The sequence below is a fragment of the Myxocyprinus asiaticus genome, chromosome 2 (assembly GCF_019703515.2).
Source record: "Myxocyprinus asiaticus isolate MX2 ecotype Aquarium Trade chromosome 2, UBuf_Myxa_2, whole genome shotgun sequence".
NCBI lineage: Eukaryota > Metazoa > Chordata > Actinopteri > Cypriniformes > Catostomidae > Myxocyprinus > Myxocyprinus asiaticus.
Window position 1 is genome coordinate 39315280 of NC_059345.1, and position 14951 is coordinate 39330230.

Consider the following 14951-nt stretch of genomic DNA (forward strand, 5'->3'; position numbering starts at 1 on the left):
TTAGTAGGTCCTCATGGTGGCGCAGTTACTCACCTCAGTCCGGGTGACAGAGGACAAGTTTCAGTTGTCTCTGCTTCTGAGACCGTCAATCCACGCATTTTATCACGTGACTCGCTGTGCATGACATCACGGAGAATCACAGCACATAGAGGCTCATGCTACTTTCCACAATCCATGCACAATTTACCACGCGCCCCATCGAGAGCGAGAACCCCTAATCGCAACCACGAGGAGGTTACCCCATGTGACTCTACCCTCCCTAGCAACCGGGACAATTTGGTTGCTTAGGAGACCTGGGCTGAGTCACTCAGCACAAACTGGATTTGAGTCAGCATCAATACTTGCTGAGCTACCCAGACCCCCCCGCTACTTGATTTCTTGATATTTAGATTACCAAGCTGGTGTACAGGTGTACCTAATAGAGTGGCTACTCAATCTATATGTCTGTGTTTCTGGGTGGAAGTTCTTGCAATGTGTTCTGTTGCTGGTAAGTTGTTTGTTGCTTTGTATCTGTCAGCTATGATTTAACTATGTGTAGTTGTTTGTGTGTGTAGGTGAGAGCTCTGAGTTGCTGAGTCTAAGGCAGCAGGCTCAAGAGCTGGTGGATCAGAATGTTAGGCTGAAGATGACAGTCCACCGACTCAACGTGGAGCTCAGCAGATACCAGGCCAGATTCCGACCTCTTATCAAGGATGAGGTAAAACAGCTCAGTAACTCTTTTTTTATTTTTTTTTATTTTTTAGTGTGCACCACTTTAAGAGGCAGTTTCCTATAGGCCTGAAGATACTGGCTTGAATTCATGACTACATTTCACATTTCAAATGATTATTTGTTTAAAAACATTTTCAGCACAGGGCTTAGCTTTCTCTGTAACTGTGAAAATGATTATGAAAGTTTTTAGATTTAGAATGGTGATAATAGTGAATATGAGTACAATTATGTGGAGTTATAACACTTTCAAAAAGTTACAGAATGCATCCCCTCTTACTTTCAACAGACCTTACTTATTCATCTAAGCATAAATTTTTTAGAGTCACATGATGCCATGCGAGGATCGGACGTGTGAACGGCGAGCTATGCGCACTTTGCTAGTTTTGATGCTTTTAATGACATAGACCGTCCTGGTTACTTTCATAACCTCCATTCCCTGATGGAGGGAACGAGACGTTGTGTTGATGTAGTGACACTATGGGTCGCCCTTGGGAGCCCCAAACACCTCTGATCTTTGAGAAAAGGCCAATGGGAATTGGTGAGTGGAATTTGCATGCCACTCCCCCAGACATACGTGTATAAAAGGAGCTGGCTTGCAACCACTCATTCAGGTTTTGTGCTGAGGAGCCGAGACAAGGTCCCGGCCATTTCAGTGGGTAGTTCAGTGTTGTGGCAGGAGGGACACAACATCTTGTTCCCTCCATCAGGGAATGGAGCTACGAAAGTTACCAGTATCACTCGACGCTGTGTCAGTGTAGTGACACTAGGGGTCCCTATGCAAAACGCCACAACTAGCTGAACTGTGTTACGTGAACTGGCGGTGCGAGATGGGCAAACCATTGTGTGCCTCGTAGCCAGTGCACCCGGCCGTCACGTAACCTCCCCCAACGCTCTTACGAGCATCGTACGGTCCCCTGCACCTCGGGGACAAGTTGACTGCCCAAAAAATGGGGACTGGCTGCCCCAGCCGCAGCCTCTTCTCTTTCCTCTCCCCAAAAGGAAAAATCGTTCAGCTGGGGGCCGTATAGCGTCTGTGTCGGGGGGTGTCACTCCCAAGGGGAAGACACCGTGGAGACCACACCCTGCCTGAGGGGGAAGAAATTGTGTGGAAATATGTCACATTGACTTACCGAGTCTTGCTGGCAGTGTCTCATGTGGAGAAGTCCTCGTGGTAGGTCCTACCCAGGGGGAGAGGAGCTCTACAAACATGGCAACCAGGGGCAGAGGGGCCTCTGCCTATGGAAGACGCGGATTCACCAACGGGGGAACCGTCTCACAGAAGATACATCACACGGGGTTACATATGGGAAACCAGCGCATGTGGAGCACCTACCCCAGTACAGGGCCAAGTTAGCACACGTACTGGGCTGGCAACGAGTTTCTCTGCTAACTCGCCTGCCACAGGGCTAAGGAGGAAGGACATCCAAGGTCCTGACTTCATGAACACGACTGGGGTAAAAAGCGCATGTCTTTGCCTCCGGTAGGGGAAAGGCTCTATACGCAAGCGGTACACCTGGCCAGCTGTCCCGCAACTTACCTGCTCGTACCTGACAACACACGGGACGAGACCGGCTCAACCCGGAGATTGTAGAACCTCACGAAGGTATTGGGTGCTGCCCAGCCCGCTGCTCTGCAGATGTCTGCTAAAGAGGCGCCATTGGTAAAAGCCCAGGAGGCCGCCACACTCCTAGTAGAGTGTGCTCATAGCCCCAAGGGGGGCGACACGTCCTGGGCGTGATATGCCAAAGCGATGGCGTCAATGACCCAGTGGGCAATCCTCTGTTTGGAGACTGTGCTCCCTTTCTGCTGTCCTCCAAAGCAGACAAAGTGCTGCTCAGAGCATCTAAAGCTCTGCGTGTGATCCAAATAGATGCGCAAAGCACGTACTGGACACAGCAACGACAAGGCTGGGTCTGCCTCCTCCTGGGGCAGCGCTTGCAGTTTCACCACCTGATCCCGAAACGACCAAACTCCAGGCACGTGTCGCTGACAGAGAACGCCTGCAGGTCCCCTACCCTCTTGATGGAAGTGAGCGCAGTCAGGAGGGCGGTCTTCAAGGAGAGTGCCTTTAGCTTAACTGACTCCAGGGGCTCAAATGGAGCTCCCCATAGGCCCCGAAGGACCACGGAGAGGTCCCACGAGGGGACGAGATGCAGTCTGGGAGGATTCAGCCTCCTTGCACCTCTAAGGAAGCTGATGACCAGGTCATGTTTCCCAAGAGACTTACTGTGAGCTGCATTGAGGTGCGGCGCTATAGTGGCCACGTACACCTTCAAGGTGGAAGGGGACAGCCGCCCCTGCAGCCTGTCCTCCAGGAAGGAAAGCACTGACCCGACTGCACATCTCTGGGTGTCTTCACGTCGGGATGAACACCACTTAGTGAACAGATGCCACTTCAGGCTAGGGCTCCTGCTACGAGGCACCTGTAGCCATCATGTCTACCACTGCGGGCGGTAGGCCACTTAGGTATTCTGCATCCTGTCCAAGGGCCAGACATGGAGATTCCAGAGGTCTGATCGTGGGTGCCAGATGGTGCCCTGTCCCTGAGAAAAAAGGTCCTTCCTCAGGGGAATTTGCCGGGGGGGGGGGGGGGGGTTGGAGACTCGGTCAGGGGATACCAGAGCGGGAAGTGGGAGGATTCCCGGGAAGTGAACAGGTCTACTGAATCGACTCCAAATCAGCTGGAGTCTCCACTCTCCCCTGAGCATGACCTGCTGTGACAGCGCTGTTGAGGTCGCTCGGGATGTGAGTGGCTCACAACGACTTGAACCGCTGCTGACTCCAGAGGAGGAGAAGGTGGGCGAGTTGCGACGTGACGAGAGCGCACGCCGCCTTGGTGGTTGATGTACGCTACCGTCGCCGTGTTGTCCATCCAGACCAACACGTGCTTGTCCTGGATCAACGGCTGAAGCTTCCACAGGGCGAGCAATACTGCCAGCAACTCGAGGCAGTTGATATGCCAATGCAGTCGTGGCCCCATCCAGGAGCCGGCGACTGCGCGCCCATTGCACATGGCGCCCCAGCCATGCTTGGAGGCATCTGTCGTAACCACGACACACCTGGACTTTTTCATTGTTGCACTAATGTTGAAATGTGTTCTTTATAATCTTGTTTTTGACACACAATCTATTTTTTCTTATATGTCAAAATGTCAAATGTTAATATGAGTGGATTGTCTCTCTCCACATGGAATGTGAATGGGTTGGGGCACCCCATAAAAAGAAGGAAGGTTATTTCTCTTCTTAAGCGTAAGAAATATGATATAGAGTTTCTTCAAGATACGCATCTTTCTCCACAGGAAGCTGAAAAATTTGGGAAGATATGGGGTGGGCATGTTTTCTGTAGTGTCATTACACTGATAAGTAAATATCTACAATTCTAATGTCTCAAACAGATTAAAGATACATTAGGAAGAGTCATTATTGTTTTAGTTGAAATTCAGGGTCAAAGTCTTAATTTGACTAATATTTACAGTTGTGCTCAAAAGTTTGCATACCCTTGGAGAATTGGTAATATATGTACCATTTTAAAAGAAAACATGAGTGAGCAGGCAAAACACATTTCTTTTATTTCTTATGGGATTCATATTCAACTGTAGGTTATAAAAGAATGGCACAATCATAAAACAAATCATGGCAACAAAGAAAAAAATGAAATGACCCCTGTTCAAATGTCTGCATACCCTTAGTTCTTAATACTGTGTATTGCCCCCTTTAGCATCAATGACAGCGTGCAGTCTTTTGTAATAGTTGTCTTTGAGGCCCCAAATTCTTGCAGGTGGTATAGCTGTCCATTCGTCTTGGCAAAATGCCTCCAGGTCATGCAGAGTCTTTGGTCGTCTTGCATGAACCGCACGTTTGAGATCTCCCCAGAGTGGCTCGATGATATTAAGGTCAGGAGACTGTGATGGCCACTCCAGAACCTTCACCTTTTTCTGCTGTAACCACTGGAGGGTCAACTTGGCCTTGTGCTTAGGGTCATTGTCGTGCTGGAAAGTCCAAGAGCGTCCCATGCACAGCATTCGTGCAGAAGAATGCAAATTGTCTGCCAGTATTTTCTGATAACATGCTGCATTCATCTTGCCATCAATTTTCACAAGGTTCCCGTGCCATTAGAGCTCACATACCCCCAAAACATCAGTGAGCCACCACCATGCTTTACAATGGGGTTGGTATTCTTTTCACTATAGGCCTTGTTGACCCCTCTCCAAACATAGCACTTATGGTTGTGACCATAAAGCTCTATTTTGGTCTCGTCACTCCAAATTACAGTGTGCCAGAAGCTGTGAGGCATGTCAAGGTGTTGTCGGGCATATTGTAATCGGACTTTTTTGTGGCATTGGCACAGTAAAGGCTTCTTTCTGGCAACTCGACCATGCAGCTCATTTTTATTCAAGTATTGTCGTATTGTGCTCCTTGAAACAACCACACCATCTTTTTCCAGAGCAGCCTGTATTTCTCCTGAGGTTACCTGTGGGTTTTTCTTTGTATCCCGAACAATTCTTCTGGCAGTTGTGGCTGAAATCTTTCTTGGTCTACCTGACCTTGGCTTGGTATCAAGAGATCCCCGAATTTTCCACTTCTTAATAAGTGATTGGACAGTACTGACTGGCATTTTCAAGATTTTGGATATCTTTTTATATCCTTTTCCATCTTTATAAAGTTCCATTACCTTGTTACGTAGGTCTTTTGACAGTTCTTTTCTGCTCCCCGTGGCTCAGTATCTAGCCTGCTCAGTGCATCCATGTGAGAGCAAACAAACTCATTGACTATTTATACACAGACACTATTTGCAATTTAAAAATCCACAGGTGTGGGAAATTAACCTTTAATTGCCATTTAAACCTGTGTGTGTCACCTTGTGTGTCTGTAACAAGGCCAAACAATCAAGGGTATGTAAACTTTTGATCAGGGCCATTTGTGTGATTTCTGTTATCATTATGATGTAAAAAGGAGCCAAACAACTATGTGATAATAAATGGCTTCATAAGATCACTATCCTTAAATAAAAGACAGTTTTTTTGCACGATCAGTCATAATTTCAAATCTATGCCAAAATTTCACAATTTCTGACAGGATATGCAAACTTTTGAGCACAACTGTATGCACCTAACATTGATGATCAGGGCTTTTTTATAGATCTTGAAGGGATGTTGCAAGCCGCTGGCACCCCTCATGATATAACAGTGGGCGGAGACTTTAATCTTTTGATGGACTCAGTCCTTGATCAGGACTGCAAGCCCCCATTAAATATTTGGGCATTTTAATTTGAGTGCTTTATTTAATTTTGACTTGATAAAAAGGTTTTCGTGTGATGTGGACAGATGGGCTTCACTACATTTATCTATGACTGGGAAGGTTAATGTTATAAAAATGAATTGTATTTCAAAATTCAACGACCTACTACAGTCTCTCCCCATTGAAGTTCCCCTCTTTTATTTTAAACAATTTGATAGTATAGCTAAATCCTTTATTTGGAATGGTAAACGCCCTCGGTTGCATTCCAGTGAGTTACATAGGCCAATTGACAAAGGTGGGTTAGGTCTCCCCAAAATGTTGTTTTACTATTATGCTTTTGGTCTCAGACATTTGGCACATTGGTCACTTCCACCTGAGAGTGCCCCTCCCTAGCTCTTTATTGAACAAGAGGTCCTTGCCCCTATCTTGCCATTGCAAAGTCTTTCTACCAAGCTGCCCGGAGAAGTAAAGACACATCCCATTATCTCGCACATGCATTTAGTGTGGACAAAAGTTTCCCTCGTGTTCAGTTCGGTCATTTTCCTGAACGTTGCCGCAAGTATTTGGTTGAACCCTAAATTGTGCATTAACAAGTCCCCTTTCTGCTGGACAGAACGGATTGAGAAGGGTGTTACTACGCTGGGTAACCTGTATGAAAATGGAGCGTTTGAGATGGTGCTTGCTGCTTTTAGAAAAGGTCGTGAAGCTTCAGAATTTAGTGAATTTAGTACTGGAAGATGGAGAATGGGGTAGGATTTTAAAAAACGTCAAGTCTATGTCTAGAGGTGCAAGGGTGCGCCTCGTTCAATTTAAGATTCTGCATCGTTTTTATTGGACTCCCACTAGATTGTATAGGCTTGGCCTTAAAGGCACACCTACTTGCTGGCGATGCCAGTTGGAGGATGGGGACATAGCCCATGTTTTTTGGTTCTGTACTAAGATTCAAGAGTTTTGGTTGAGGGTTCAGAATGTGATCTTTGAGGTCTTGAGCACTCAGATTTTATTTTGCCCCAGACTTTGTATTTTGGGTGATGGAGCGGGTATTAACATAATGAACAAACATATAAAAAACTGGGTCCTTACCAGCGTGATGATCGGCAGGCAGGTAATTCTTAGGGGATGGAAGTCGGCTGGTGTGCCCTCATTTCATGAGTGGTGCACCGAGTTGGGCAGAGTGGTGGCTTTTGAAGAGATGACACATATACGGCTGGGCAGTTTGGGTGCATATGATAAGAAGTGGGGCACTTATTTTGCCTTCCTAGAAGGTTGCCAGGGAGAAGCAGTGGCAGTATTAAATATATGTAAATTAATTAATATGTTGAACCCTTTTTCTTTTTTGTTGGTTAATTTTATATGTTTTTATGTCATTGAGTATTTTATTTGGACTGTCTGTTTGTATGTGTGTCTGTTGTTATTTAATGTCTGACCACTGGGATGTATGTTGGGTGACTTTTATAATTGCTAAAAGTTGATTCTGTGTATTCATGTTCTGTTTGTTTAAATATGTGTATGGAATCAATAAAAATTGTTAATGACAAAAAAAAAAATAAATAAAAAAAAAATAAAAAAATAAAAAAAATAATTGCATTTGGGCCTTTGAGAGCTGTTTCAAGAAGTTTGCACAGTTCTTTCTTAACACTCAGATTTCTTCATTATAATGACTGTATATCTCTTAAAATGCATGCAAACGTGTTGTAATGATGCCTTTTGACCTCTCTTGTAATACATAGTTTCCTATGAATGAAATTACAGAAAAGTCATGTTTCATTGAAAAAGTAGTGAATCCTGGTGAGAAATGACTCCAAACAGCTGTCTAAGCTTAAAAAGTTGCATTTGGGCCTTTGAGAGCTGTTTCAAGAAGTTTGCACTGTTCTTTATTAACATTCAGATTTCTTCATTATAATGACTGTATATCTCTTATAATGCATGCAAACATGTTGTAATTATGCATTTTGACCTCTCATGCACTGCATAGCTGCCTATGAGTAAAAATACTGAAAAGTCATATTTCTTTGAAAAAGTAGTGAATCCTGATTAGAAATGACTCAAAATAGCTGTCTAAGCTTAAAACGTTGTAATTGGGCATTTGAGAGCTGTTTCATGATGTTTGCACTGTTCTTTGTGAATACTCAGATTTCTTCATTATAATGACTGTATATCTCTTAAAATGTTCATTTTTAATGCATATCTTCACATTAATGGATGGAGACTGTGCATCTTCTAGCAGTTTGCAAGATCTCAGGGTTAAAGGATTAGTTCACCCAAAAATTAAAATATTGTAGTCATTTACTCACCCTCATGTCTTTCTAAATCTGTATGAAAAAGTTTATTTTTGGGTGAACTATCCCTTTAACTCTATATCAAGGGAAAAGCTACTAATGCGCTTATGTGCAAAGTTTTTATTACACTTCACATGAAGGATTACCAAATTAACTTACTGTGGGCAAATGAGTGCATCTCATCTTAACTAAAATTCTAGAAGTGCCTCTCTAAAATCAGAAATGTTTGAGTTTAAGAATGGGACATTATCTCCAGTTTTGCTTGCATGACCCTTTGCGTTATTGCGAGAGATTGGTGCTGTGCGATAACTGAAGCTAATTGCAAGTATATCTGCAGCAGCTGATAGTGGAGGGATGGTGCAAAGTGTGGTTCATTTTTCCTCATAATATAAGAAAAAAAGAAATCAGCTCTCATTTGAGTAGTTTATCTAACACCGTTTCCTTTCAGTCTTGCGGGGTGTGATTAGCTGAAGCCATAGTAATAATATGCAACTCTCCCTTTCATCTCTCACTGCCGGTATAATGCAGAGATGATAGTTTACTTATATTATAATTTCAAAGGAGCATTAACCAGCGAGAGGTTGAGATCTGATGTGCATGCGTGTGGAATCAGACAGTATCTCTGTTTTACCTTGATGCGTAGCTTGGCCTTGCCTTGCCTTCTGAATGCATTAGTATCTACTAGCCTTGAAAATATACACAGCTACAAATTTCATAGACATTTTTTCAACCATATCTCTTGTAAACTATACATTCTGAGCTTTGGTGACAACTAAATGTTGTTTCAATGTGCTGGGATTTGCATGTAGGAGTTGTAATGTAGGAAAGAGCCCCAGGCACTGCTGTAACCAAAAGCTGAGTTGTCATAAGTTCCCTGTCTGTCACTCACTCGACGTTGTGTCGATGTTGTGACACTAGGGGTTCGATCTTGAGAGCCCCAATCACCTTTGCGTAAAATAGAAAAGGCCAATGAAAATTGGCCAGTGGAATTTGCATGCCACTCTCTGCCCCCTGACATATGGGTATAAAAGGAGAAGGCATGCACCACTCATTCAGATTTTTTCTTCGGAGCCGAATGCATGTATTGTGTTCGTCCTCTCACTTTTCGCTTACGCTGCTGGATTTTACAGCGCATATCAGCGGTCACCCTCACATGGTCGAGTGTTGTGCTTCCCCTGGGCGCTTCGGTGAGTCCGCGGGTGCTACAAGAGTATATTCAAAAGAGTATATTTCCTTCTAAAAGAGCTCGCACAAACGCTTGGCATCTTTTTAAAGATGTCCTTTCCTCTCCGTCAAGAACTGATGGCCGAATCCTCGATGGTGTTGCCAAAAAGCCCCCCTCGGGAGATGGCCGCATCGAGAAAGCAGACTTTCTCAGCATCACACATCTCCACAAGGTTGAGCCACAGGTGCCGCTCTTGGACCACAAGAGTGGACATCGTCCGGCCCAGGGCACACGCCGTGACTTTCGTCGCCTGTAAGGCGAGGTCGGTCACAGTACGCAGTTCCTGCATCAGCCCTGGGTCGGTTCTACCCTCGAACAGATCTTTCAGCGCCTTGGCCTGGTGGACCTGCAGGATGGCCATGGTGTGCAGGGCGGAAGCGGCTTGACCTGCGGCCTTGTAACCCTTCGTCATTAATGAGGAAGAGAACTTACAGGCCTTGGAAGGGAGGAAAGGCACCGCTGGTAACCTACTTGGGTAAGTGCCTCCTCCCCCCCTTTACGGGACTAGGGAGACGCCTTACCTAACTCGCTGGAAGGTCACGACGTGGCTGAGCACTCGCTGCAAGGCACGCAGCAGCTTGCCCGTGTCCACTCTTCCGTACCTCATGACATGGTTCAGCACCTGTGGCATTTCCTATAGGAACCCCTAGTGTCACTACATCGACACAACATCGAGTGAGTGACATCAAGACGTTCCAAGACAGGGAACGTCTTGGTTACTGATGTAACCTCTGTTCCCTGATGGAGGGAACGAGACGTTGTGTCCCTCCTGCTGCGGCGCTGAACCGGCCACTGACATGGCCGGGACTCTCTATCGGCTCCTCAGCATAAATCTGAATGAGTGGTGCATGCCTTCTCCTTTTGTACCCGTATGTCCGGGGGCAGAGAGTGGCATGCTAATTCCACTCGCCAATTCTCATTGGCCTTTTCTATTTTAAGCAAAGGTGATTGGGGCTCTCAAGATCGAACCCCTAGTGTTACTACATCGACACAACGTCTCATTCCCTCCATCAGGGAACAGAGGTTACATCAGTAACCAAGACGTTTAAGTGCTTTAATGCAGTAAATATTAAGTGGGAAAGCACACAAAAGAATTGCTTAACTGAGCTTCTTTAACGAGCTTCAGAAGAGTTTGACAGTCTGAAAGCACTGTGACCTCTGTGCCGTCCATCTTTGGAGGATCAAATATTAGATATTCATCCCAGTGGTTTCCTTTTATTAAAGAGGAAGGGACAGATTGAGCTTATTTTATATTAATGAGGGCTGTCTGGACTTTGAGGCTGCCTGACTCTCTCGATAGACAATAATTCTCATGGTTGCTCAGATACTACATTTTAATCATCGATACAATATTCAGATGCCTGACATGCTTCTCATTTAAAGATGAGCTTAAGGCTAATAAGCCCACACTGTAATAAATTAGAGATCATCTGATCACATTTCTGGTGTATTTTTAAATATTCCTATTCCCATTTTCATGTCTCAGGAGGTTTAGGTTAATAGTCTTCATTTAAAAATGGCCATATCAGTTTTGTTAATTTAGTGTGATTGAACATTTGACTGTCCGTTACTCTTAAACACTTGTTGCTAGAAAAATGACTTTATTTTGAGCACTGGTATATGCTAAATACACACTGTAACTTTTGTTTCAGGTCAATAGCTTGGATCTCATTCTTTCTTCCTTTGTCTTTTTTCTCTCTCTTTCTCTCTCTCCTCTGCTCTTTCTCCCTCCATCTCATCAGGGTTTAATTATATTAGGAAATTTGGTCCGTTAACACAAGTGTTGGGTATATTGTTATTAAAAAGTAATTAGTTACTGTAATCTAATGAATTTTAGTCAAAAAGTAATGTAACGGATTATAGTTAACATTCTTGTAATCAGATTAATGTTACTGACTTTTAGTTAAATTAAAATTACATTACTTGGGTTAGATATATTGCTAAATTAATATTATATACATGGAATATGTTTAAAACATGAATTATGCTCATACTGTACATAATTCTATTTGCACTTATGTGAGACCTGAAAGGCTTGTGCCCTATGATGTGGAGGAGGAAATATAGACATTATGTTGAATTTGTTGAACGGAAAAGCAAACACTTTTCTGTGAAAAGTGTTAGTAGGGGTTTTAAAAAAGTAATTTAATATCAAAGTAATTTGTAATGGATTACCTTTTTTGAGGTTATCACATGAGCTTTATTTAAGAAAGACAGAGATACATGCTGTGCTTCTGAAACAAGGCTTTGTGTCTCACACACACACACTATCCATTAGTGTCTGTTTTTTGTGTGTTTTTTTTTTTTTTTTTTACAGTACTGTCGATTGCATCGCTCTCCAGCCTTAAGTGGATCAGTATAACACTTAATGTGTCTCGCTCTGTTAATGGAGTAGGCTGCAAGAAGGAGCGTGCATGGGAGGTGCAATGTAAATGAGTCATTAACTCTTGGGACTCAGCAATGTTCAAGCATCTTTTAGAATTGGCATGTTTATAAAAAAACAGATTTCTACATAATACATTTGAAGGTGAAGTGTGTAATTTCTGCGCTACTGGTGGCACCAAACGGAATTGCAGAATAAAACTGAATAAAACAACCTTAGCCGACACCACTTAGACTCACGTCACGCCCTTTCGCACTCTGATTCTCTATAAACAAATAGGCCTGTGAAGAGGAGGAGGGTGGGGCCGGGCCGTGAGTGCGCACACCTGGCCCCCAATCAGCCTAATCAGCAGAGGAGAGGGATAAAGACAAGCCGGATGTGACAGTTCGAGAGAGAGAGAACCACATGCAGCTGCCGTGTGTGTGTGTTTATGATTGTGTCTTTTTGTTCTAGTTTTTATTAAATATTACTTTGATAGTTCGTCCAGTTCCCACCTCCTCCTTGCCCGACCTTTAACTGTTACATTGGTGCTGAAACCCGGGAGGGAGGAGGGATGCGCTGTCATGGAGTCCTCGCCACTGCCATCTGCTCAAAAGAGCAGCCGCAGCCGTCCACTGGTGGTGACCGGTTCCGCGGTTCGTCCGGTTTCCGCCTCCACCTTGCCTGACCTTTAACTGTTACAAGGCCATACTAAATAAAAGTTGATAAACATTTAATGTTGTAATGGACAAGACCACTATAACATACACACCGAATAGAAAGCGTGGCAGAGGAATCAGGTCGTCCGATGACATCGCCGGATTAAACAGCATCTGAGTATGTGGGGGATCCAGCACATGAGGTTGGATGGTTGTTCTGGTAACTAGTAAACGCCCTAGACGAGATCGCTGTTGTTGACGGGGAAGGCGGCAGTGTATTAGCGACTTGCGGGGCTATCTTGTTATTGGCGCTCCAGTTTGCCAGAACAATCTTATCGATAGTGGTGTGTACTCCACCTAGTAAATGTGATGGCAATGTTCACTCAGTAGTCATGCCCCAAACTTACACTATAGGTTGAGCTAGAAAGGGATGGTCAGAGCTGAGTGGCCTGCTCAAAATATAAACAATTTTTTTTTTATAGTGACTGATAGGCTCAGTGTTTATACTTTTGGGGGAGGTAAATCCATGAATGGCTTACATATAGTTGTCAATGAACAATAAACTGGGATAGTAGAATGTATTTTGACATTAAAAAAGTGACATACTTCACCTTTAAAGGGGTCTTGACTTGTGGAATCAAATTTACCTTGATCTTAAGAGGTAATTGAACTATGAAAACCTACTTCAAATTTCAGAACTCAAAACTTCCTCATTCTCTACTGCCTCCACATTGTGATGTCACATTGTGGTAGACATTTGCATCTTACCACCTCCACAACAACACATCAACTCCTACTTCACCTTAATCACTTCCGTTGCTCGCTCAGTGGCATTGAGCAGTGAGATGGCAAGTAGAGAGAGCATGTCAGTCAAGAGCAGAGAGCCAATCATAACAGTGGGTGTTTACTGTCAAGTCTTAAAGGAGAAGCAGCACCTAAACAGAGCATTTGTGACAGATTTAGGGTGGAAAATGATTATGTTTTACAAATATATGACTGTTTTTTGTGTAAAAAACTTTACTTATATTATAAGTGAACCTCAAGGAACATTAAAATAATAAAAAAGGCATGTCATGACCCCTTTAATGACCTCCTTCATTTCTATATAAGCGGGCGGCATAATGCCATCAGTCAGAATTTATCGACTGAAAGCGGCAGCTGAGCCGCCTGATAGTGACGTCCGGTAGCTCGGCTAGCTACGCGATGTCTCGTTCCCTACATCTCAGGGAACCGAGGTTAAATACGTAACCGGAGACATTCTCTTTCGATTTTGGTCACTTACATCGAAGAATAGAGAATGAGTGTCTAAGGCTTGACCGAGACACAAGTATATTAATGTATTTGTGTGGGAAACAGTAAATATATATTCAAGTGGTATGGCCTGAGTGTGGCACCGCTTTATATTATGTCTAAAGCACAGCCGAGACATAAGACATACTGCATGTAATGTAATTAGGCAGTATAAACGAAATATGACGGTGCTTAACATGAAGGGCAGAGTCTTGCATTGTTGCACAAGCGGGAATGAAGTGAATTCATCGAGTTCTCGAAGCGGACCTTAGAACACAATGAATTAATGCTGCTGCACAAACAATATCTGTGAAGCCACCGAATGCACGTCTAGGTTGTAAAATCATGTGAAGGTGCTGGGCAAAGCCCAACCCGCCACCAGGCAGATTTCTTGTATGGAAACACCATTTTCCCATGCTCAAGAGGCAGCCATACCTCTCATTGAGTGGGCCTTAATGCCAATAGGGCATAGGTTTCCCTGAGATTTGTACGCCAGTGTTATAGCGTCGAAAATCCAATGTGACAGTCTCTGCTTTGAGACTGGCATGCCTCTCAAGCGACCTCTGAAACAGACAAAAAGCTGGTCCGTTTGTCTGAACTGGCTCGTGCGGGACACATAGGTGTGTAGTGCTCTGACTGGACAGAGCGTATGGAGGGAGCGTTGCTCTTCTGACTGGAAGGGAGAGGGATAAAAGGCTTGTAAAGTGACTACCTGTGCCTTAAAGGGGGTAGAGAGCACTTTGGGAATATAACCTTTTTTCGGTCTCAGCGTGGCTCTAGATTCGCTCGGACCGAATTCCAAACAGGAGCTGTGCGTTGAGAATGCCTGCAGATCATTCACCCTCTTAACGGATGCCAGGGCATGTAAGAGAGCTGTTTTAAAGGAAAGAGAGCACAGATCAATAGTCTCAATCGGTTCAAAGGGGGCTTTAGTCAGCACGTTCAGCACCAAGGCCAGGTCCTATGTAGGGACTGTAGCTGGGTGGGGAGGATTCAGTCGCCTCATGCCTCTTAGAAAACTGATCACGAAACAGTGTCTGCCTACTGGCATGCCCCCTACAGCTGCATGATTTGCAGAAATAGCGGCTACATATACTTTTAGCGTAGATGGAGTAAGACCTGCGTCTAAGCGCTCCTGTAAAAATTCCAAAATGACAGAAATAGGGCAATTAATGGGATCATCACGTC

General features: G+C 44.2%; 1 pseudogene; it reads left to right on the top strand.

Annotated features, from left to right (window-relative positions):
* The window catches only part of LOC127449759 (centrosomal protein of 89 kDa-like), a 74899-nt pseudogene that overhangs the window by 25883 nt on the left and 34065 nt on the right, over positions 1-14951 (top strand).